The sequence below is a fragment of the Ambystoma mexicanum genome, chromosome 9 (assembly GCF_040938575.1).
Source record: "Ambystoma mexicanum isolate Mex_15411 chromosome 9, UKY_AmexF1_1, whole genome shotgun sequence".
NCBI lineage: Eukaryota > Metazoa > Chordata > Amphibia > Caudata > Ambystomatidae > Ambystoma > Ambystoma mexicanum.
In genome coordinates this window covers 1,080,944,867-1,080,971,278 of record NC_090931.1, presented here as the reverse complement: position 1 = coordinate 1,080,971,278, position 26,412 = coordinate 1,080,944,867, and the positions used below count along the sequence as shown (strand labels likewise).

At 44.3% G+C, this 26,412-nt stretch overlaps 1 protein-coding gene and 1 long non-coding RNA gene across 2 annotated transcripts in view; one reads left to right on the top strand and one right to left on the bottom strand.

Moving 5' to 3' along the window:
- GALNT5 (polypeptide N-acetylgalactosaminyltransferase 5) overlaps window positions 1–26,412 on the top strand; it is a 359,001-nt gene that overhangs the window by 16,631 nt on the left and 315,958 nt on the right. The gene's annotated exons all lie outside the window — the stretch shown is intronic.
- On the bottom strand, window positions 1,437–2,144 carry LOC138488951 (uncharacterized). The gene is made up of 2 exons (XR_011274733.1): window positions 2,001–2,144; window positions 1,437–1,897 (listed from the first exon to the last, which is right to left on the bottom strand). It is a non-coding gene; the product is annotated as an uncharacterized lncRNA (long non-coding RNA).

Genomic DNA, 26,412 nt, shown 5'->3' with positions numbered 1-26,412 from the left:
AAGGTACTGCTATTCATTGGAACAAAGGATAAACCTTTCCTCAGAACTTGTGTCTCCATCTTCGAGAGATGGTATGACGAAATATTGACTATCAGGGTTTCTTCGTCCCCTTCTTTCTCTGTGGATTTTTTCTTTTGTCCTCTTCGAGTCGGCTTTTTTCTAAAAAAGGGGAAGTCGTAGCTTCATGGTTCGTGGGCTCGCTGGCTGAGGGACCTTGTGTTGTTTCCGCGGTCTGACCTGATATGGCGTCTAGTTCTGTGCTGGAAGCGTCAGAAGAGGTGTTCCCAGTCGAGGGGTGTCCGGTCTTCCGTGGATTGCTACTATTCTGTTTATACGGGTTATACCCGTAATAGGCTTGCCAGCTATAGACTATGTCCAACTTATAGTCTTGCGTGTCCCTTCTGAACTTCCTGATCTTTTTAGCTTCAAGTTCCTGTGAATAGTTTGCTAGTTTCTGATTGGTTTCTTCAAGAATTTGTTTAAGTTGATCTGCCGTGTAGGTTTTGCTTAGTGAAGTTTTGAGACCTTCTATATCTTCATTCAAGGTAGTCAAAGAGCGAGCCAGTTCTTCAATCGTTAGAATGATCAAATCCAGTGAGCATTTATTGAGGATCAAATGCCAACGTTTCACAAAGGCAGGATTTTCTTTGCATAAGGTGGGTTCGAGGTTTACCCTCAGGCCTCTTGGTATCCTCTTTGTGGTGAAATACTGAGCTAAAGTTGATGCATGTAACTTGAGATTGATTTCCCTTCGAATCTTCCACTCTAATTGTCGAATCAGGGCTTCTGGTTTGTCAGTGGTTGTCAGTTCAGTTCCTGCTATCTTAATTAGCCCCAGGATTCTCGTGGCTTCTTCTTCGCTGAAAGCTAAGGTTTCAGCTCTATTATTTGTAGTCTGGTCTATTTTAGAGAAAGACATATTATACTGTTCACTAGAGAACAGATCCAGGTATTATATAATACCGAATATCTAGGAGGTGCGTGCAATTCCCTTTGTGTGGTCAGAGAAGGAAAACACAAGAGAACTATGGGGTGGGAATGCACAGCTAATGTAAATCAGGATAATTGATGTGGAGTAGAAGCACACCAAAGGTGTTAGTTCACACTATTAAATAAAGAAATAATGTCAATGAATTTTATGGTGAAATTTCAGGTGCAGGCGGGCTAACGTCACAAGACCACTTGGGACAAAATATCTAAACAACCTAAACTACCTATTGCTAGGCAGTAAGCCCAAATGCACTCCTACCGAATCTTCGTTCGGGAGTTAAATGTTGACTCTTAGTTGATCAATTGATACTCTCATGTGGAAAGAGTGTTAATTGAGTCTTGACTTTAACAAATTACAAAATAGAAAATACATAACATCAATAAAGGGTAAATCGGGCATGTAAGATCACTTATGTAACCAATTATACAGATCTGGTACTGACCAATACTTTTTGATACTTTTTAATAGACCTCTCAAGGTCTGTTTTTTCAAACAAATGAACAATGTACAAAAGAATTATTCAGACAATGGTGAAGCATCCAGGAATTCTCATTCCAATTAACAAACAGAGTATATCCTGGTTTGTAAAGGTACATAAATGCAACAAAAGCAGAAAGCAAGTAGCTCAAAGCCTAGCATTATTATTCACATCCTGTAAATGTTCAAAGGGACATGTATACATTTCATTAACCAATTGTAAACCAGCGATATAAATTTAACAAACAGCAATAAGTTCACTCTTGGGGTTTTGTATTGTGAAGTAACACCATTCAGGGAAGCCCCTTTTAATAGGTGACATAGGTAACCAACGCGTTTCGGATCGAATGATCCATCTTCAGGGTGGGGACTTCACTGTTCCTGTATGTAGTAGGGTAGTGATTGTTAAATGCGTTCTAAAAGCCTTTCCTGCGGGGAATTCAAAAGAATAAACATTACCATTTAAGCTAATCAGTGAGGTTAACTGATATAATTTTGAACCGAAATAAGCAGAGAGGTAATGGGTACTAACCTCAATCTGAGGCTGATAAAGTTCCAATTCAGACCCAGTCAACAGCTGTAATGCGCCGGAGGCCGGGAAGTGACAGAATGCGGCCGGGACACCCTATAAGGAATAGTAACAGAGTAATGATCAGACCAAACAGTCGTGAGTCATCTAGATGGTCATAACAAAGTTTTCTCAACGAGCTATGTCTAAGCTATCCACCGAGGGGATAGAGACAGATATTAAATGTATATAGGAGCGCCAGCCTGGTATCTCGCTACGAGATACATGAAGTTCAATGCATCACGCCAAGTGTAAAAAGGCGGGTGCAAAAAAGTGCAGACGCAGGTGCGCCTTCCAAACGGAGTCTAAAGACTTACCTAGGTTGCAGATAAACACCGAGTGAGCCGACCGCTGTAAGCGTAGCGGCTCCACTACGGTAGGCATTAGTTGTTGTCCCGGTAACCCCACGCATGCGCGTTGGGCCAGCCGGGAAATCCGCCATATTGGTGTGGGCCACTCATCGCAGAGAGAGGAACTCCATAGAGTAATAGGTAAGAGGACCTTGGAATCAATGTAACCCATGTAGCGGGGTCTCTATATTAAATATGTAGAGGAAAGCACTCAAACAGAAATTGATTACTCTGGGATGCGAGTGGGGGCACCACCGCGAAACCAAAAGGATTCGCGGGGTGCCCCCATCTCGCATCAATCTAAATGACAATTCCATGGGGGGGTATCTCAGGTGGCCGCATCTCTGTACTAAAAAGAGGTATTGAACTGGCGAGTCAAGCCAATATAGCTATGTGCATTCCTAATCTACTAATCACCAAGTGACAAAGTCATAGAGTAAATGTATCGACAAGTCCATGGTGACGAATCGAGTGGACAAAGAGGGGAATATGTGATATCACACAATCTAGTTGTTAAGGACACAGGCTCTAGGTATTTGAGAACGAAAACCTAATAAGGAATATAGAGAGTGGAAATATGAGCTCAGAGTCACAATGGCGTGGGGACAACCCTATTTACCGCTTGGGGTGAGGCATTGTAGTCCATGAAACAATCATATGTCAGTTACCCTTGCAGCTGGGCAGACATTGTGGCGATTCAGGCTAATTTATACAAAGCACATTAAATCAAATTCAACATTCATCCCCCGAGGGTGCAGTGAGTCTAGAAGATCAATCCATAGTATTTCACGTTGTGCTAATTTCCGTTGTATATCTCCCCCCCTGGTACCTGATGTCACTTGTTCTAAAATAACACATTTTAACTGCGCCACCGTGTGGCGTGCCTCTGTAAAGTGCAATGAAACAGGTGATTTGGGACTCTTGTTCCGAATATTGGACTTATGCTCAGTCCATCTTGTTTTCGCTTTCCGAGTAGTCATTCCTACATAATAGAGTCCACATGGACATTTCAGTGCATATATCACATTTTGAGCATCACAGGTACAGGAGTGTTTTAATTGTAAAGGTTTGCCAGAATGGGGGTGTGTAATGTGATTGCCCTTTATGATGTTGCCACAGTGTTGACAATTGTGGCATGGAATAGTGCCTTTGTGTTGGGTGGACGGACCCCCAACTGGGATCTCAGCTTTCACTAGGGTCTTTCGTATAGATTTGCTATTTCTATAGGCAAACGTTGGAGGATCAGGAAAAAGATGTTGCAATTGTGGGTCCAATTGTAGCATGGGCCAGTTTTTTTTGATGGCTTTCTTAATTCTTGTGCTCTGGACCGAGTAGGTGGTAACATATGTCAGTGTTTCTCGAGATTTTGTTGGTTTCGGTACTAGTAGTGAATCCCTGTTTATCTCACGGACCTTTCCTGATACATCTGAGATCAATGTAGAGTCGTATCCTCTTGCTGTGAATTTATTTTCCAGTGTAATCACCTGATTGGTGTCAGGGATGATTTTATGTCCCATTCTGACCCTCGGCAGAACACAGGCATAGAAGACCTGTGCATTGCACTCTTGTCAGTGGCTGCACTGAAAGACCCTTGTAATGATAGACGCCACATCAGGAGCCAAAAGATATCTGTCTTAGCACTAGGTTTATTGCACAAACCATAAAACCATAAAAAAAACCATAAAAAGGCCCGCCTTCTTGTAACACTCCACCAACAGTCCTGGCAGGATCTCCAGGGGAGTAAAGTGTGTAGAAACATAGGATTTCCTGCCATTCATCACATGCATGCAATTAATCTGTGGTGATCTCAACAACATAACGATGCACACGGCAGAGATCAGCAGTGATGTTTGCCATAGAAAACATTGCAGCTGCTATTTCTCTGTTGTTCTGCACAGATTATGCCTGTTTTTTCCATGCATAATAAAATCAAATAGAATATGTGTAACTCTTCCCCTTCATGTGAATCCAAATGCTGATAACTTGTAGCATGGATGTTCTTCCACGGGTTTATGGCTCAGGATCTGTGGCAGAATCCCTCACGGTAGCAGGATCACCACACCCTGAAAGAAATGTGACTGTGGAGATGCAGTGGAAATTTGGGGTACCTATTTTGTGTGACTTTTCCCTGCATCTGCATCAACTAGAATGATATCCATTTTATGAACTGCTCAACTGCGACCCAGGCGGTAAGTTACCGCCTGGGTCGTACCTTTACCGCCATGGCGTAAACTGCGTTTACGCCATGGTGGTTGGCGGATTTACCGCCCCATTCCAAGGTGAGTGGGGCGGTAAATCCCCATTTCCCATTTTACCCTTCCCCATTCCCATTTTTGCCCCATAGGGCATAATGGGAGTGGGGAAGGAGCTAATCACGCCACCGTAAATTACGGTGGCGTAATTAGCACCATGGTCCCTTAGCGCCATGGATTTTAACGCCTGCAAAAAGCAGGCGTTAAACTCACCATGGCGCTAAGGGACCTCGGAATCAGGCGTTAAGGGTCGGCGCCGTTTACGGCGCCGTTAACCCCTTAATGCCTGACTCGTAATGAGGCCCATGATCTGGCTGGCTAATTGCTAACTGATGCTACCTGATGCCTGCGATCGCTTGAGTACCCATCTAAATCACTTGTAGCAACACCATTGTGGCAATGCCCACACAATGACACTGTGCACCGATTTCTACTGTGCCATTTTGGTGTACAAAGTCTATTTTTAGAAAAACTGACATGATCAGACATTGCATGCTTCAATAGTACATTCAATAAATAAGTGATTCATGTTCTGTAATTCGTTACACGCGAACACATATCAAAGTAGATCTGGGTATCTATTGTCTGTTTAGGAGCATTCAAGATGTGTACCCCTTTAGGGGCATTTAGGGTCATATTTGAATCTTGTAGATTAATAGTTATTCATGAAAACCATACATGCCAAAACGACAGAGTTGAAAACTGGACACACTTGGTTGTGAAAAGGTACCTTGCTTCTATTGAGGTGCATAGAACAGAATCAATTCCATGAAGTACAAAGCAGAAATATGTTTCTAAATATGATCAGATGTAGGTTCCAAATTTAGGCTATTCCTCCTTAAGACACAGGGATATGTAGAAATCATTAGATACCCATCTCTACAGATCAACATGTCGCCATATTGCTGGGAGGAAGGGCCGCAGGATCCGGGAGTATCTGCCTATCTCATCTACACATACCTAGGCCTCTCATTCTACGAATGCACATGCATTAGATGCAATGTAGCACCACATTGTTCATAACACATTGCAACCCATCACACATGATGCTTGCTTATATTCCCATGTATACATTAAACCTCACTCCAGGTGTCGCAAGTACTCCAGAAGCAAAGGATATGTGATCAGGCACTCCGAGACGAGCATAGAGAACTACAAGGGCATATTAGTGACAGGCAGGCATGACAAACATTATAAAATCATTAAACAAAATGGTGAGATGTGAGGACCCTAAAATAAAATAATTTCAGAAGACCACGCTATGGTGGACAGCACGGGCTGCCATCCCCCTGCTGCCATGGGTGTGAAGCGAACTCTGCTCTTCTAGCAGAATCACCATTCTGCATGATATCAGAAGTGGCATTGGTTAACTGCTACAGTGTTGTGCTCCATAAATGATCCATGACTGGTCTGCGGCTCAAAAGTCGTCCATCCCCTAAAGGGTTGTTCAGTGACTCCTGTCACAAAGTCGGATACGATAATCACAGTCATGATACGAGATTGGATTCTGTAACAGTGATTTATTAAAGGTATTCCAGAACAGATGGGTTTGCCGGGATAGTGTAAAAATGAACTTATCAATGAAATGGAGATTTTATATCACCTAGATACATGCCTGCAAGCGTTAGACCGGGATTCAAATAAGTGACACCCTGCGTTGTCTTGCTTCCAAGACAAACACGTTGCCCCTGACATATCCTCGAAGCCCAAGATGGTACTTAGTTTGGTACTGAAGTTCCGCCCTAGGCCAAAAGGTCTTTACCCTCTAGCCGAGCCAACAGGTCTTAAAGTATTATGTTGTCTTGTCGGAAGGACACTCCTTTGGACAAAATGAAACAAACAGACTTGGGCAAGTCTCTTCGCTATTCAAGGATCCCTTCTCTGGATGAAATCTGGATAACACAACTCAAACAGTAGACTGGAGTCTGAAAATAATGCAAGTCTTTCGTTTTCCAATAGAAAAGTCTCTTAAGGGTTTCCAGGTCTCTTCCTGGCAACACTCATAGCCTCTAGGTTCTATTTTATTCTTGCTGATGGTGGTGAGGTCATTTGTTCTTAGCGTGGTTTTGTCTTCAGAACTCCTGTTGGAGAATCTCAATGATTCCATTACCCCTGTTCTTGGGAATATCATACCAGTGCTAGGCAGTCTTCTGTAGGTACTGCTAGCCCTTGTACCACTATAATCGCTATTGGGTTATTTTGTCGGTGGCCGTCAGGATTGAGGCTGGCTGGGATGTCCTAAAATTATGAACAACAAGACCATCTGTTTCCGTATGGTAACCCCCACATGCACTCTAATAGGCTCAGAATGAACCCAAGCATAGTAGGGTAATCTGAAAGAGGGAATACAGTATAGAATACTGAGTCCCAAGTCAGACTCCACTAGAATGTCCTAAAAGTAGCCTTTCTGTCCCTTTCAGACTCATTTCTCTCAGGGCCATTGGCTGACTGTACACACAGCTACCCCGACCTTCCTCCTCATTGCCCCAACCTAAACTCATTCCCAGGTGACCTTTAGTCCCTCTTTATCTGGGGTTCTGGCTCTCCTCTCCCAACTTCTTGTGCATCTCCTCGACACTTTGCCTACCTCCTGCCACTAATCTCCCATAACCCTTTGGCAGAAGGAATGTGTCTCCATCTTTCTCAGTCATCTGCTCTGATCTTAATCTCTCCTCTTGCTCCTAAACTCTGTTGTATCAGCTTCCTCTTTCAAATTCTTTCTCTTCCTCATTTCCTCCTTCCTTTTTAAACCACCTCGTTCTCCGTTCTTAATCCCTCCCTTTGTTCATCTGTTGCACTGCCACTTGCCACCTTGGGTACAAGATTTGGAAAAGGGGGTTAATTGGGGAACAGAGTTTGTAGACCTCCCATATTAAGTAGGGGAGTTTGGGTAGCATGAGCACTGTATGCCCTGAGATTATGTCTCCTTCTACGCTGCCTTTGTGATTGTAATTGGTTATTCATAATGCACTTAATACCCAGACGGTTCTAAGCGTGGACCTGGGTATCAAACCTGTGTTGGTCTGCGTCGTCTTGCTTCCAAGGCGAGGCTGTTGCCTCTGAGCTATCCTACCAAGACCTGTGACTTTTTAACTGTTATTTATTCTTATGCAATTCAATAAATATTTGTATAGTGATAGGTATCTAAATTCTGTTCCAGACATTCTATGACAAATGATGTTAGTTGTGTGCATTAATCCAATTGTGTGAAAGTAAAGTTACTGTTGAGTCAGCAGATAAGATAAGGCAGTGAGTATCACAGTTCGGCTTTCTTTACCACAGAAACCCTGTCCACAACCTGAGCACAATCAGTAGGTCCTTACCTTTGGACCCAAGATCTATCTCCATTTGTCATAGATTGTCCCTCCTCTTGATGTAGGCTGGAGATTAACCATATGTATACCAATGAACAATAGAAAACACTTTACACTTCACTCTTTCTTTTACTGAGAGCCAGTTGAGCATTCATACATTTAGAAAAATGTTATTCCACTAAGGAACATTTGTGATTGCCTTTGTACCTGCATTCTAGAGCACCTGCAATATTTATTTAAGTCTTTTGTTGGTGAGGTCTGGTATGCCAGAGGTCTGGGGGTTACTACAAGCACACCCATTCAGCTCCCACGGTCCCAAAAACCCTACACCCAGAACAAACAGAGGTCTCAGCCAAGGGAAAGTCAGAACTGTTGTTTATTAAAAAAACCGACAGGGATCATACATGACATTCAAAAATCTCCAGAATCACCCAAACCTGTGTCAAACCCTTTTGGATACAGAATGTGTCCACAACCTGGGCCCTCTGCGAAAGACCTATTACAACTTTTTCTTGGGTGCCCGGAGTGATATACACTATGGATTGCCCCTATAGATCTTACTGAATTGCCCCTTCCATATCAGGTGGCTGGCCTGCCCCTTCCCCAAGAAACTATCTATTACATTGTTGCAGGGTTGCAGGATTACCATTGGCCCTTACCCCCTGCCATCCACCTCTGGACTTCTCTACCCTGATTAGCTGGAACTGGCCTCCACGGGCCTGGGACTCAGCTCTGTTCGCAGCACTCTGTACACCTCTTCAAGGTGATGAGAATGACTATGTGTACACAATGTATCTGTTAGCAGTACCACATTTGCCTGTGAGAGTGCTCTCCATGTTGCAACGTTGTTAATTTGTTCATGTTTCACTTCATGTCTGTGTTGCTGAGAACTGTTTGTCTTCCGACTGTGGATGAATGACCATTTTCTAGCTCGGCCACATCACGTGCTTGAGGACCACAACATTGAGCTTTTCTGGTTTGCAATTATGAGGATTCATTCTCTTTTTCTGCAGATGGCCCCTGGTCATTTTAAGTTTTTCGAATGTGCTCTTTGTCTCTAACCTTGGCTGTGAACCCTGGCCTTCATGCTCTGTGCAGCTTGGGTCTTTTTTTCTCTCATCCTGCGACTCATGGCCTTATATGTGATCTTTGTTATACTTATGCTAGGATTTCTGCACACCTATGTCATGCTATGTTTCCTATAGGTTAGTCGTATGTGGTCCTCCAAGGCTCCTTATGCGATCCTGCAGTTCCATAGGGTTAGTTGCCATAAGCATCTGCAAGTTTGCTCTGCATCTCTTTGTTGCCTAGCGTTCAGTGTTTCTGCATTTGGCTAAGGAGAAAAATAATGAAAGCTTTGACAGTATGTACATGTATCTGTCTTCTATCTACAGAACTGTGTAAGCATGCTCTTCGTGTACACGAGTGTGTGTTTGTATAAAGTTGTGCATGGTTGCGAGTGTGCTTCATGGTTAACGCGGCTATGTTGTGGTGTCACTACTCATGTCAGCACAGTGGTCTCCTGGCATAAGTCAACGTCATGCATCAAGGCATTTTGGGTCTATGACCACTGTTGAAGCACCTGTATCCATAAAGTCATTCACTGGATAAGGTTTGAATGGCTGTCTGAGAGAATACCTTTCTGCATACCTGTCAGTAACTGGTGCTCCTGGGGGCTGTCCGATAGTGAGTGACTGTGCATTCTTGACTCTTCGGGCTGTCATGTTCATGGGGATGAGATGGGGTATTCCTGGGACCCTCTCTTCAGTGCCCCCTCTGGTCGACATTTCAGCCAAACCTCCATACTTTTTCACAATTTCTTTTGGTGGCCATATCTTCATCACTCCTCCAAGATGTCCATAATAATTTGCATGGTCATAGAAACTCCAGGTCATATAACTTCAGTCTCCTTCTGGGTTGCACCATACCCATTTCCCCTAGTATCTGTTATTGTTGAATGGATTGTCGAAAGTAATCATCTCAGTCAGGAACAGTGAAAACTCCTTTATCCTGGCTCTTAAGGTATTTCATTCTTCTACTATCTTGTCTTATTGTTCTTTCGTGTTCACATCTACTAACACCTTCATTCCTATTGTCTTATCAGTGGTTTTGCGGCATTGTGTAATGCATATCTTAACCACACACAGTCCTACTAGTACTAGTATTAGGGCTCCTAGTAATGCTTTCAGTCCATATGCTAACCATGATGGCATCCAAGACCATATGTATGACAATAGTTCTGGTCTCTTCCTGTCCTTTTGACTAATTCCTCCATTTTAGCATGCATTTTCGATAATCTTGCCACTGCTTCTGCCAGTGTACCGTTCTCTCTGTCATTTGCAGACACAAATGTGCAACAGCAACCCCCGATCTTGGTGCAAACTCCTCCTTCCATTGCTGTGAGAAGGTCTAGAACATATCTGTTTTGGAGTGCCATTAACCTTACTGCTCGGAGCTCTACCTTTATCGCATTGAAACCATTTACTGTAGAGTTTATCATCAGCATAAGCTCCCATATGGTTATCTGCAACCATTTTGTGTTTGTATATGTCTGGACAGATGGAACTACTGATGAGAAACACATCTCTGTCCTACTGAACAACCGATGCTCAGGTGCACATTGGATAGTGCTGCTTCTGATTCTGAGGAGAAATCGTTATCTCTTTTCTACTCACTTCTATTTACATACCATTTCTTTCTTCCCCTTTCTTCTCCTTCGATTGATCTCTTCTGTCTCTTATTAGTATCCATTTTAGGGAAGTTGTATATCTTCACATCCTTCTGTGTCACTGCCATTGCTGGCATATTGATGTGCACCAATGAGCAAACTCCTCCCCAGTTGGGTGGCAGCTTCTCATATGCCTTGGACCCACACACCCAATAGTGGTCCATTAATACTGCTGTGCCAACCTTCATTTCTGGATGCCTCTCTGTGTACCTACACTCTGTGTTATCTCCAACCTTAACTGCACCTTCATGCTGGTAACATAATGCCTTTTTCTTCAGTGGTATTATGGACATTGGTCCAGCTTCATTTTCTACCCAAGTGAGCAGCTTGGTGCTTGCATCCCATTCTTTCAGGCACTTGTCATTTTCTCCCTGTACTGTGTTTACTGGTGCTTGTACTAGGGTGTGTGTTTTACTTCCTACTACTCCCTCTTACCATACTTCTGCTCTGTATACATACACAAGCATCTGTGGTCTTTCTAACATCCTGGTTCTCCAATTTCCTTGAACCCCCCTCTTCGGGCAGGATAATTCTTTCAGTGTTATTGTTTTTGTCTCTCCTTTCTGTGGGCCATCAGTTACGTATTGTATTGCCTAGTCTAATTGCCAGTAATTGTTCATCATGTCAAGAGTCTTTATATAACTGTCTTCATAGGGGACATTTTCTGAGACATCCATCTCAATGTTGCTGTTTTCCCTTGGAATCTTCCTCTGGTTTACCCCTCCCATGTCTGTATCAGCACTGCGCTTACCTCCCTTTACTGTGCTTACAGTGCTCTGCTGTCTACCGACATGGTCTTTCCACATGCTGAAGTTGGGGTAATGTTAGTAGAGGATACAGGGGCAGCACTAAATACAAGGGATATTCGCCAATAGAGAAATGCAAGGACACCACTTGGAAATAAGAGACAAGGCAAGATGAGCATTTTTTTAAATACTGTATTGACTGATTTATTTCAGCTTTAATGGTGTGCAGGGGACGGGAATGTCTTTAAATTTAGGTAATGTGACCTACCTCTTCCTGGTTTAATTAAATCCTGCAAAAAATGCTCATTCAGTACGCGGACACAGTGCGAGTGGTGCACGTTACATTTAATCGCCGGGATTTTGCCTGAGCAGAAGATCGTTTTCATCTGTTGTAAGCATCACGATGGTGACTTCATTTAGAAGTATCTGGATCTGTATTTAATATGGGGCCATCGTGGTTCATTGAATTATAATGAGCATTGTTGTATGCTTACCCCTTCTAGGGTCTAACAGTACGTGATTTTGAATCTGCAAGTGCCTAGACGTTTTGACTGGAACACTGGTGTCATCCATTTATGACGAGTCGAATTATCTTTGCCGATTAGTTGGGAGTTACTGTATGTTCAACAGATACTTCACTGAGGTAAGGGTGGTCCATAGCGAGATATTGATACGCTCATTTAGATTAATTTCAACACTAACTGTGAGTTTTTACATTCATTTAGGACTTCTGCGAGCCTTAGGATACTTCGATTATATCTAAAACGGAGATTGTACAACCTGGTTGTTTTTCCTACTTAAGTTCCATTGGGAATTATTCCCTATCTTCCAAACCTTTGGGTAAGCTCTTGGGTCTTTAGTTATCTATTTTTGGTTTACACATCCTTGGTTGACGATTAGTTGAATCAGGACTTGTTGTTCGGATTTTTGATTAGTGAGCATGACCTCCTGTCTAAATTAGATATCCTTGATGGATTCCCCATAGATTAGAAGACAGCTGTGGATATTCTTGACTTACATACTATTCATTCAGTGGGATAGACTACATATAAAGACACGGTAGAGGTAACTTTTTACACTATTGCTTTTTTAGTTCTTTTTTTTTGGAGTCATACCGGTGTTAGAATTAGGGTTCACCAACCATCAAGTAAAACATATAGGGAATGAGTGTCAGGGTCTGCATTCCTCCCCAGCACCCGGGATTTTGTAAAATGTTTATGTGACTACTCTTCACAGTGACAGATAATTAGGTGTGCACCTATTGACAACCATTTTTTTAATAACCCCTTCCCTTACTTATGCTGCTTGGATCCCGATGCAGCTTGAAGATATCAGTTGCCTGCCTGAAATGCGCAGAAATTAGCATTATTGTGATAGTGTTGTATTCGTTCAAGCCCCATTGATCATGTAATCTGTCATGGCAAAAATGAATAGTTCTTCTAATACAGCCTTAATTATAGGGTCTCTGAGGACTGCAAGGATGGATGTGTTTCCTCTTTCTAGTTGTGGGCAAACTTGGGCCAGATATGCTATGAAGACATGGAAATACACATTAGGATGGCATTCTCGAGACCTGTAGGATCATCTAATAAATTGGACAAATTGGCCTTCGAAGATATCAGGCTGAGGATCAGTGGGCAGCATGAAGGAAATGCAATAGATGCAGTTGCACCTTCGTGATGAATGTGTGCGGAAAGAAAAATAATAAACAGACTGTGTACCCTCACTCTGGATGTGTAGGAAGTCTTTGCCCTAACTGTGCTGCCCATGAGCGAGTAACCATTGGGTGTCCTCTGCCCGACAGTGCTGCTTACAAATTGTTCATTTGTTCTTGTTGAGGATCATTGGCCCTGTCAATGTTGGTACCAGGAGAGGTCATAGCTTTGTAGGGCTAGATGTCACCTAAATGGCTCAAATAGTTCTTTCCAACCAGCTTTATAGCTCTTTCAGTTACGCCATCAATGGTGTGGGGACCCGTGAACCTTCGTGCATCCCACCTTCTGGAAATGTTTCTTAGGAGGACCTGGTCTCCTGAGTATGCAAGTGGCTGCTTAAATAATTCCTCATTGTTCTTAACACTGTTGTTTTCTACTCTGGCTTCAGGCCTCTCTTGGTGTCTTTGCAGCTGGTGAAAAATAAAAGAAGCACTAGCATTCAAGAAAGCTGTATATTCATAAAGTTCCTGACCCAATACATTTTCTACACTCTCAGCATCATTAATTGCTTTAATGGGAGGAACCAGGGAAGTTGCATGCACCGTCCTGTGTCCACCCCATGTGGGATTAAATGGTGGTCGGACCCGGGCTTGTTGCACAGTGCGAACAGGGCTAGGGGTAGGCAATGGAGCCACATTTTGTTCAAACTCGTTTTAGTGTTGGATATAGCTTCTTTGAGCAAGCCGTTGAGATGTTCACACTTGGCGTTTGCTTGTGGGTGATAGGCACAGGAGAATTACTGTTGGATCCCCAGCAAGGTTGATGTGCTGAAATATCTCATTGGCAAAGTGAGGGCCATTGTCAGACCACAGGACCTCACACACGCCCCATTGTGGGAATACTTCCTGGACCAGGAATTTCCATGCTCTAAGGACGTGAGCATGGAAACAAGGACCGGCTTAGATCATTCGGGAAAAAGGACACACAACCACTATCATGTAGCGGTACCCATGGCAAACTTGGATCATGTCATCATAGACAATGGGAGGTGTTGAAATGGACCAAATGGGTGAGGTATGGCTCCTCTCACTACTCTAAATATATGACCTGCAGTATATAGTTTACATGTCAAACAATTAATCATGAATTCGGCCATGTGTTCTGCCAAGTTTGGGCAGAACCATGTTTATCCAACATGAACGGCAAGCACCTCCTTCCCTGTATGGGTTGGAGAATGTAGTTGTGTCAGTGTTGTGTGCAATAATGCAAGTGGCTTTACCACCTTCCCTGTCTTGTTTTGTCACCATAGGGCATCTTTTGGAGATACTGTACATCCCCTCCTAAGCCACAGTTCCTTTTCATCCCTGGGTGCAGTCTGCTCCAGCTCCATAATTTGTGTCACTGGTTATATGTTGTACCCCTTATTTTAGTATCATGATTCTTGCATAATCGCGCGTGTGTGACAAAGCCTCAATTTCTTAAATGTCCCTAAATAGGTGGAATGTTTCGCCTCTGTGCCTGCTGCTTCATTTCCCCTTGAGATAGAATCCTCTACTTTTGTGTGTGCTTGGCATTTCACAATTGCTATTTGCCGTGGGAGGCCTATGACGTCTACCAATCTGCCCAATAGGAGTGAGTGCTGCACTGGGGATCCATCAGCACGTCTGAAGCCCCTCCTCATCCAACGTGACAGCCCACAATGAACTCTGGATGTCACATAGGCTTAATCTGAATACATCATTACTTGTTTTCCCCTGCTGTGCTCTAATGCTAAGATTGAGGCAACTCATTCTGCTGCTTGTGCTGAATAATGTGATGGTAGGCCTGCGCTTGTCACTACCTGAATTGTTCCATCCTTTCTCAGTCTCACAACTGCTGTCCCAGTATGTCTTTCCTCACTCATCTGGTCAATTGTTGAAGATCCCTCAATATAAAGAACATCCCCCCAAGGTGTCCTCCAGTACCTTACGAGTGTCACTCAATTCTTCTAGGTTTGCTGTACAGTCATGTGCATAGTCACCCTTTTCTAAAGCATTGGTGAGGAATGTCGCTGGGTTGACTAGCCTGCATCTCAATATTTATAAAGCGAGGTTAGATAGTAACAGCTCATACCCTGAGGCCCTCTGTGTTGTCAGTGTGCTGTTTGGTCTTTCCAGTATTGCAAAGAGAGCATGCTCCACATAGTGAGTGGTGCTGCATCACATGCTAATACTCACTGATTTGTCCACTGCGAATGCGGCTGTAGCCAAGGCTTGTTCGCATGGATAGTGTCCTCTCATTAATGGGTGTAATTTTCCACTGTAGTAGGCTAGTGGCTTGTGCCCCAAGCTGGTCTTCTGTGTCAGTACTGCAGTCATCACTACTCCGTCAGAGTGTGAGAACAGAAATAATTCCTTTTGATAGTCTGGGATCCCTAACACTGGAGTTGTGCATATTGCTTCCTTCAGCTTGTTAAATGCCTCAGTAATTTCTGTTTTCCATCATATAACCTTCTCCCCTCTCTGTGCTTCCTTTAATGCACCTAATACAAGCCTAGTATAGGTGCTGTAATCAAAAACCTATGCCCTGTAGTAATTGCATAGCTCCAAAAACTGCTGTATTTCTCTGACTGTTGTGGGTTTTGCAGTTCTGTATATTGCCTCTGCCCTTTCTGTTGTCATTCGTTGGCCATTTTGGGAGATCATCGGTCCAATGTATAACACTTCTGTCTGGCAATATTGTACTTTAGCCTTGTCCACTTTGTATCCTTTGTCTACCAGTACTGTTAACATATGTACTGAGTCATTTCTACATGGTTCTTCTCTCTTGCTGCAAATCAATATGTCGTCTGTGTACTGTATAACTGTGCTCTCCATCTGTACATTGACCAGGTTCATTTGAAGGACCCCATTAAATATTGAAGGTGATTCACAGTACCCTTGATGGAGCCTTGTATGTTCCCACTTTTTATTTCTATATAGAAATGAAATTAAGCCTTGTGGGTCTGGATGTAATGGTATAGAGAAGAAGGCATTCTTCAGATTCTGTGGGGATGCTGCACAAAATTGTCACAGTGTTCAGAACTAAAGGGTATTCTGCTTCTACAATATGGTTAAGAGGGCGCAAGTCCTGTATAAAATACCATCCCCCCCCGTCGCCTTTTTGACACAGTACACAGCTGTGTTGCATGGTGATTCTTTTGGCACAAGGATGCACTGCTTCACTACTGCTGCACTGGTTTCATAGATACCTTTGTCTGCCTTCCTTGAGAGTGGGTATTGTTTAACTCATGGTAAAATAGCTCCTGGCTTCAGCATTATCTTCACTGCTCCTATTCCCTTCAGAAGCCCCACATCATAGGGACTTGTGGTTTATACAATGCTGGGTACCATTGCTAAGTCCTCCTCATGAATGGTCAGTGGTGCTTTCAGCGCCATCGCCATTCTCTGTGGTAATTCCCTGTTTTCACCTAATATGTGAGGCTCACTTCAAACACCATCTCGTGATCTGATCTGTTGTCATTGAATAGTCATCCTGTACCATTCAGCTTTGATGATCACTGCTCTCCATGGTCTCCCTGTGTCATCTGTCCTGTGCACTGTTATCCAATCGTCTCCTATGATTACTGCCTCTAATTCTAGTGGCACTATCGTCCCTTCTTCTCATCTAATGGTATCTCTGGACTGAATAAGTACTCATTTGGAAGTCACCACATTTTTCCTTAAATCCCTGTAAGCCATGCTATTTTGATTTCAGTCCCATATTGGAACATCTCCTCGCCCACTGGCACCCTCCTCTGTACCCTTCATTCACAATAAGCTTGAATGATTTCCCTCAGGTTTAGAAGGAGTAACCCTGGTTTGGAGCACGCTATCTGTTTTTGGGTGAAATAAATGGTCATGTTAAGTCTGAACATGATGTCTCTCCCCAGTATACTAACAGGTGTCTGTTGAGAATAGAGTAGGGGCAATGATAGATCATGCTCCCCTATAGAAAGTGCAATATTTTTGGTAAAAGGAACCACTTCCGTCACCCCAGAGAACCCTTGAGCATTCATGGCATCGCCTGACATACTATGCTTCCCTTTCCTGATACAGGATTTAGTCACCCCTCTGTCTACAAGAAAGGAAAAAGTTGTGTCTCCTATCGTCATGCCTATACGTGGTTCCTCCGCAGGGTTGGGTGTAATCAATAGGATGCAACACATGAAGTCCATCTATGGGCTGTCCAATTGAGGGTTATAAGGACATCCTATTCCCCAGGAATGGTTTGCCTCCCTCTTTAGTGACCCCCCCAGTTTCAGAATGGGAGTTGTTGCCAGGAGGTCTGTGCTTACCATGGTCCTGTCGTTTGGTGGTGTGCTGTTCTGCATTTGCGATATTTGCTGTGCCGTGTATGCATGTTGTGTGTTACCTTGCATCTGTGGCACCTGCAAATATTGCTGCATAGGTGCTTGCATTTGTGGCGCCTGTGTCATAGCTGGTGTATCTGCAGGTATGCATTTGGTGCCTGTCCTTGTTGTGGTGTCTGATCCTGCATGAAGTACTCGTACTGTTTCCCTTGTTATGCTTGCTAGTATTGCATTTCCCCAATCTGTTGCATCCCTCCCCTGCTTATGCACACTCTTGTTATATGCCCTATCTGTCCACACACACATGATTGCAGTGAATCTCTCCCCAGCCCTTGGAAACCCCCCAGACCCCTGCTGTATTTGCTGTCCATATCCTTGAAACCTCCTCGGGGACACCCTGTGGTTATTCTGCATATGGTACCATAGCCACATCCTCTAGGTGCCCCCCCTCTTCCTCAAAATCCTTGCTGTGCATTCCCCCGCCCCATGAGTCCTCCACCCACAGGCAGCAGTGTGTACTGCATCTGTGGTGCCCCTTGTGCTATACTGCTCATCAATACTGACCCTTTCATGGCATATTTAGATAGCTTCCTCTGTACTAACATCGCTTCCTCCTGCTTTCTTTCCTCAAGATTTTTCCTCATGTTCTCTTTCAATAGCCTACAATAAAGTACTATTGTGAGCTGTTTTTCTGTCCAAGGCTTTACCTCCATCCCCACTAATTTCTTCAGTTGTTTCTGCATCTGCTCTGGCAACCCCAGGCATAATATGTGGTAGAATAATGCTACTGTTTTGTCCCATGGTTCTGGCCTTTCAATGCACCAAGGCTCTTGAATCATCGTCTTCCCCCATTTTGTGTGCCATAATCGAAATAATGTTTGATGTGTCTGGTTACTGTGTCCTTAGAGCTTTCCATACGGTGCACAGTGTCTTGGGAGGATAGTCCTGGGTACCCTGCACTTTTCCATACGTCCTCAGCGGCTTCCCCGAGGATTGCTACTAGTAACCCCTTTATGTCTCCCATTGCCAGCTTCTGTCCTGCTGTCATCCTTTCCATTTTGTATATCCATTTCCCTGTACCCGTGGTTAACGAGGGTAGCCTACACCTCAAGTTTATATTGTCTATGTGCTTCCATGCTATGTATTAAGGTTTTCCCCCTCCCTTTTCCAGTAAGGGAAATTGGGTGAACGCGATCTCTTCATTTGCTCCACGTGTCAATTGAATCTGCCTATCTGGTGTCCCACCATCTTTAATGTCAGTACATGCCTTGGCCACCTCCCTTCTTTCACACTGGAAGATCCCTAAACCTCTGCACGTATGGGATCAGTTCATCCAGACTGTGTGATGTGTCTCTGGACTGGTGTGATCGATCATCCTTGTCACCCCTAAATCACCCTGTGTTCTTTCCTACTTCCCATGTCACACTTCTATCTGCGCTTTACCCCATCGACCGATGCTTGGTTCGCCCTCTTCCCTCATCCTCACTTCCCTCTACATCCCCGTCTGAGTCGGTGTCCATATCACTGCAGAAATCATCTGTGAACCACAGCCTCCTAGAGGTTGTGACTTTGCTGGGCTTCCCTCCAAAGTCAATCATGTCCTCACTACCCCATCCCCCACAGGACCCCAAGTCTGTCCTGTTCGATGGATTGGCAGTCCTAGCCTGTGTGGTAGTACTGTCTGGCTCTATTCACCTACCTGTGCCCATTTTGTTGTCTCCCGTGCTGTGTTCTTATGTCTCTTATTGTGCACTCATCCTCGTCCTTTCGTTTGCGCTCTCTTACAAGTCACTGTATTGCCCACATTCTCCACCCCCTCTTTACAAAAAATTAATTTGCCTTCTCGTCTTCTTCGCTTCACCTCCCTATCTCTTTGAGCTCTCTCCTCCTCATCTCTCGCTGCTCCCGTTCTTTCTTTTCCTCCCTTTGCTTTCCTCTACATGCTCTCTCACATCTCTCCTCTTCTTCCTTCTCCTTTCTTTTACTTCTTCCATTATCTCTTCCCAGTCTTGTGCTTCACTGCTTCCCGTATGACCCAACATTCCTTTAATCGCCACTGCTGCTTCTCCCGTTGTTTTCCCATCCAATTTCAGAAGTATCTGCCCTCCTACCCATTAATTTCATGCTATGCCCTCTAGCCCCGCCTTGGTGCTAGTCTGTGTCTCGCCGCGTGCTCCCATCCCACTGTCTGTGTGTTCAGCCTCTTTCTGCCCCTCCTCCTTTATATATGGCGGCAGTTGAAATATTGGATTTATGTACCCCTCCGCTGCCTTTATCTCCCAAATAGGGTATAACCCCTATACTTCTTCTGCATCCTCTTCTTTCTAGCTGACAGGAGAAGTTGGGGAGTGGCGAGTGGGTCCGCTAGCTCTGGTGTCTCCTGTTGGCTAAGCATCCACTGACAACTCGCTACTTCCTCCTCGTCCTCCAGGAACATTCACCAGAGTTCAAATATCGCTATACGATTGGTCAACTTTTTCCCCTTATAGCTGTCTTGTATGTGTGTCTACAGTGGTTGCTGCATATTTTTGGAGACACGTATGCATTGTGACCATGGCTTAGTCAATTTACCCTCTGTAATTTTTGTCCATTCTGAGCTAAATTTATAAATCTTTATAGCAGTGAAGGGCCTTACACAAGTGCATTAGGGGCATGTCTCCCCTGCACTTCCCTATGTCCATTGCTTTTACACTTACTTGACCTCAAGTCAAGTCTTTCGCCACTCTGTTATAACACAAGCACAATTAATGTTTGCAGTTCAGATTCATGAATATCACAAATACCAATTTTCACCACTTCTTGTCGGGCCTCTCTGGCTCTAAAACAACCTGTCATGCGTGCTCCACGCACCGCCCTTCTGCAACTCTCCGCCTCCTCAAGCACACCCACCAATCTCGCGAATGCGCCTTCCGCACCCCACCACTGAATGCCTCCTCGGTCAATTTTAAATTTCTCAACACCAACTTCTATAACACCTTGTGCTCTCCGAGTCCTATTCACAGACCTAATGGGTGACACCACCACTTGACTAGCCAAGGGAGTGCTAGAGATCACTTACCATACTCACTGTTAGGGAGAATTCTCAGAAATGTGCTAATTCCCTTCTGCCTTAGAGATCCCCAGCACTTTTGCTGGACTTTAGGACTTTTAATTTCTAACCTCTAGAGAGTGAGACCTTTTTCCCCACTCTATCATGTATTTTTTCATTGATTTGAACACTGTGTTTCATTTGAGTTTGGAGTCTGACAAACTCCATAGGCATCATCTTTTTACATTGTGTCACACAGCACCTTCAGTGCAGTGACACAGGGAAGTTTTCCAGATTTCTCAAAGGTTTAAATATCTTCTCTTGGTTAAACTTCTGTTTCCAAGATCAGTGAAGTGAAATTGATTTTACTTACATTGTAACTTTATACAATAGGGTGCTTACTTACATTGTAACTTTATACAATAGGGTGCTGGAGGGGTTACTTATTATCCCCTTTGTCTAGTTTCTCATATAACATTTTTATGTTACCATTTCTACAATTAATGACTGGTGGCAGTGGTTTACTTTTTCCTACCATTGTGTGTTTCTACCGCAGGCTGCAATTGCAGCTGCAGTAAAGTAAAATACAGTAAAATACCCATGCTACATTTTGTCAAAATGGCCCTGGTCTCTTTTTCGACATTTCTTGTTGGAAAGGTTCTTCATGAGATTCACTCTGTGTGCCAAACCAGGTTTTGTCCCTTTGTTCATTTTGTCTTTGGCAGGTTTCACTGCTGAAGCCCGACTCTGGCTCCAGCGTGTCTGGCAGGGCAGGAAGTGAGGGAGGTTCTTGAAACTCCCTGTGCTTAATCCCCTTGGTTATAGGAATGCACCCAAAGGTGATTGGCCAGCTGGCTGTCCTTGGAGGACATCCCCCCTTCTGTGTGAGTGACATCTAGGCTTCAGATGAACAGGACAAACCTGCATAAAATGCGAGGCTTTTGGCTTGGAAAGCAGAGTCGACCACTGGACGAAGGAATCCGAAGAAGAACTTGGAAGAGACGCTTGCTGCAAATCCTGGACCGGTGGTTTGCCCAGTGAAGCCCTGCTGCATTGCTGAAGCTCTGAATTTGCCTCGAATAGAGAAACCCTGCAACGGATGACTTCTCCCCTTGGGTTGGTGGGACCAATCAACCCCAAAACGAACTCGTCTGGACATCCTCTCGGAGCTGTCTGTACTTCCATTGCTGCTGCAGGAACCGATTGCCAGGGAGAGAAACACCAGATAGAGTGCATTGTTTTTAATCAGACCAGAGCTCCAGGAAGATCCTCCAGACACCCATGAAGCAGGGCTGACCAAGCCTGAGCCACCTCAACAGAGTGCTGGACCCCAGATGCGAGGAAAGTCCATAAAGGTATCCGAGAACCTCAGTGGTGCTGTTTACGAGAGCCGCAAGAAGCTGAAACCGTGAAGTGCCGCTGATCTGAAGTTTGCCCATTGCTGCCGCCGAACTTCAATTCATAAAGCAGGAGTCCCCAGCCATCCTCCCTCCTGTCCCCACGACTGAGGCTGAGAAACATAGGATCTGCAGACCTACAACTGGAACAGAAGCCAGCTGGAACCAATGCCTTCAAACCTAAGGTACTGTAAAAATGAGGGGTTGCTTACCTCTTGTTGTCTAGCCTTGCTAGCTCTCATTTGAGACTTGTCTTGGTTGCTTTCGCAGAGTTGCTTGTAGCTTTACCCCTCCCAAACCTCCCAGCTTGTGGCCCTACTGTGATTTAATTTTCTACAAAGATTTCTAAAACATTGTGCAAGACTTTCTACCTACTTGCAAGAAGTGCTTCAGCTCACCTAGAATTTTGCTCAATTAACTTTGGCTGTCCTGGCTCCCTGAAAGACTCTTCTTACCTCTGACTTTGTGCCTCAACTATCCCTCAACAAAAGTCACACATTAGATAACTTGTGTAGCTGGGAAAGTGTTAATTTACTTTGCACCGAAGGGGTCAAAAGGTACTTACCTGCTGAAGAATATTTGTTAACCATTGTTTTATTCTCTCATCTTTTCCTTTTGACACTAATCTCAGTATTGCACTAAATGTGCCAGTGATAGATCAATGTCCGCAGTGTCCTAGTTATTTAAGTCATCTCAGGGTGTAGGAAGTGTCTGTGTGCCATCCCTAATGGGTACCTACTGATTTATTGAAACTGAGAGTGTGTAGTTTTGTAGTATATTATTGTGCCACATATTGTGCTCCCTTTTAAAGAGGTGTATTCAACTGACGGTTAAATTAATAAATAATTGTTTAATCAACAATTGGGATTGCGCCATTATAAAAGACTTCCATGAATCAGACTCTAAGGGCCTCATTACAACCCAGGCATTAAGGGGTTAACGGCGCCGTAAAAGGTGTCGGCGCCGTTAAACCCATAACGCCTGATTACGAGGTCCCTTTGCGGGTTGCACTTTAACGCCTGCTTTTAGCAGGCATTAAAAAACCAACCCGCAAAGGGACCTAGGAGCTAATTACGGCACCGTAACTTACGGTGCCATAATTAGTGCCTTCCCCATTCCCATTGAGCCCTATGGGGCAAAAATGGGAATGGGGAAGGGCCATGGCGGCATGGGGAATTACCGCCCACCAACCTCGGAATGGGATGGTAATTCCCCATTCCGCCATGGCGGAGTCGGTAAGTTACTGGCATGGTCCATGGTGCTATTAGCACCATGGTCCAACGCCTGGGTCGTAATGAGGCCCTAAGTGTTTATTTGGATACTTGTCATTGTGCATCTCTGTGTGATAACCCTACAGCTCACATTGACCCCTCTAGAGATAGGCCTGGCTGCTCAGTCACTCTACCAACTTGTGTAGTACATGCATATACCAAAGGGGGGGTTATCTACTGCTAAGAGGACAATGCTGGTGCAGTCTCCCACAGGGTACTGCATACAGTGTTGCCTAACACTCACAATGCTAATGTCCCACTTCACAAACATTTACACAACCCCAACATGACCCCAAAGCTGTCTTCCTGCCGTCTAACAGGGCATACCATTATGTTTCGTGTTCAATCTGTACCTACAGTGTCCCCTTGCAAATAGAACGCCTCCTCAGGACTTATTGAGATGAACACCTTTCCGCAATATAGGCCATCTCCCTTTGCTAATCCCTTATACAGGTATACCACCATCCATGTTCCGAGCTAAAATGCCCAATCCACAGGGAATCCACTATTCACATAACTTCTGTCATCTGTGCCCTTAAGTCAATAGTTTAGGTTATTCACCAAAATCTTTTCCCTTAAGACTGAATGTGCCCTAACTACAACAATGACATCTACCTCTGTTCCTTTTGCTACTATACTTCACAGTACTCGACACTACTAGACAATACTCAACATTACTTCAAAGATACTCAACAATACTCATTACCACCATTGCACCCCCGTTACTTTTCTATTCGCCTTACACTCAGTGATCCACTGACGCTGTTCGGCTACCGGTTCTCCAAAGCTGCCACACCACCTTTCTGGCTGCTGGACTCCTCACAGATCACGGGCAGGATATTTCCAAGCTGGCTCCTGACAGCCTTTGCACGGGGGTGCTGACCCCGTCTGGCTCTCTTTCCGTGAGGCGCCCGCAGCCCACCAGGCGCTGTGGTGGAAGAGGCAACTTTATGCCAAACGGGCATAGTAAAACATCCATAGTAAACCATTCCTCTGCTACCAACTTGTTCATGAGGTCTGGTATGCCAGAGGTCTGGGGGTTACTACAATCTTACCTATTCGGCTCCCAAGGGCCCAAACACTCTGCCCCCAGAACAAATGGAGGACTCTGCCAAGGGCAAGTTAAAACTGATGTTTATTACAAAAACTGACAAGGATCAGACAGCACATTCAAAAATCTCTGGAATCTCCATCCCCAAACTCGTGTCAACCAGTTTTGAAACAGAATGTCTTCACAACCTGAGCCCTCCCTGAAAAACCTATCACACCTTTTCATTGGGTGCTAAGAGTAGTATACACTATGGATTGCCCTTATAGATCTTACTCAATTGCCCCTTCCATGTCATGCGGCTGGCCTGCCTCTTCTCCAAGAAACTGTCTATTACATTGTTGCATGGTCGCAGGGTTACCATTGGCCCTTACCCCCTGCCATCCACCCCTGAATTCATGTCCCCTGATTGGCTGGAACCGGTCTTCCCAGGCCTGGGACCCAGCTCGTTTCTCAGTGCGCTGTACACCTCGATAAGGTGATAAGAATGACTATGTGTACCCAATTTATCTGTTAGCAGTACCACTTTTGCCTGTGAGAGTGCTCTACATGTTGCAATGTTGTTAAATTGTTCATGTTTCACTTCACGTCTGTGTTGCTGAAACTGTGTCTTCCCACCGTGGATGAATGACCATTGTCTAGCTCGGCCACATCACGTGGTTGAGGACCACGAAATCAAGCTCTTATGGACTGCAATTATGAGGATTTATTCCGTTTTTCTGCAGATTTGGAATGTGCTGTTTGTCTCTGACCTTGGCTGTGAGCCCTAGCCTTCCTGCTCTATGCAGCCTGGGTCTGCTTTTTCTCTCGCCTCTCGTCCTGCGACTACTGGCCTTATGTGATCTTCGTTATACTTATACTATGATTTCTGCACACCTATGTCCTGCTATGTTTCCTATAGGTCAGTCGTATGTGGTCCAGCCAGGCCCCTTATGCGATCATGCAGTTCCATAGGGTTAGTTGCCATAAGCATCTGCAAGCTTGCTCTGCATTTCTTTGTTGCCTTGTGTTTAGCTTTTCTGCCATTAGCTAAGGAGAAAATAATAAAAGCTTTGACAGTATGTATATGTATCTGTCCTCCATCCGCAGAACTGTCTAAGCAAGTTCTTCGTGTACACGAGTGCGTGTTTGCATAAGGTTGTGCATGGTTGCGAGTGTGCGTCATGACTAACCTGGCTATGTCATGTTGTCACTACTGATGTTAGCACAGTGGTTTCCTAACATTAGTAAATGTCATCCATTAAGGCATTTGGGGCTAGGACCACTGTTGAAGCACCACATGTATCCATAAAAACATTCACTGGATAATGTTTGAATGGCTGTCTGAAGGAATACCTTTCTGCATATGCCAGTCACTGTTTCTTCTGGGAGCTGTCCAAATAGTTAGTGACTTTGTGCGTTCTCGACTCTTCGGGCCATCATGTTCATGGGAGTTAGGGGGGAATTTCTAGGACCCTCTCTTAACCTTACAGAGGAGAGATATAGTAATCTGACTAAGAACATATGGTGGTTCTGGTATTAGCTCCCAGATATTGTCTATGAACACTTCTTTCTGGCTATTAGAAAATAATATCAAGCCCAACTAAATTCAGCTGCAGATCCCTCAATAATCTTACATTAAAATTACATCAGAGGTTTTATAATGAATTTAGGCAACATATGATTCCTTGTTCACAGAGACGAATGACAGCAACTCATATCTTGCTAATCGCCACCAGTGTGTACAAATGGATTCCTCCAGATCACCAACTCTACCATCTCCTGTGGAGTCCCGCAAAGATCCATGCTCACCCCTGTAATCTTCAATGTTTACATGAAACTTCTTGCAGCCCTCCTTGGACTACACTAAATCCACATTCACCAATATGCAGATGACATGTAGCTCTACCTCAAGATATCCTCCATCAGAGACATCCACAGGCCTGCCTCTCATTGTTTTCCTACTGCTGACCAACAACACAGAAAACCTGTACATCTTGACTTGGCTCTTTGCTATTCACCTCGAGCGCTTCACACCCCAGCTGGACACCTGTGCCTAGTGCCATGTGTTTGACATCGACAAACACCTATGCTTCAAACAGCACATAGCAAGGAAGACACAAATGGCTTAGTACCAACTTTCTCTCCTGCATAGAATCAAGCCCTTCATCTCAGAAAATAACTTGAGATCTGGTGTCCAAGCCTTGGTCCTCTCCCACCTGAATGGTGGGATTGCCCTTTTGGAAGGCCTTCCTGTAACTACTCTGGCTCCCCTGAG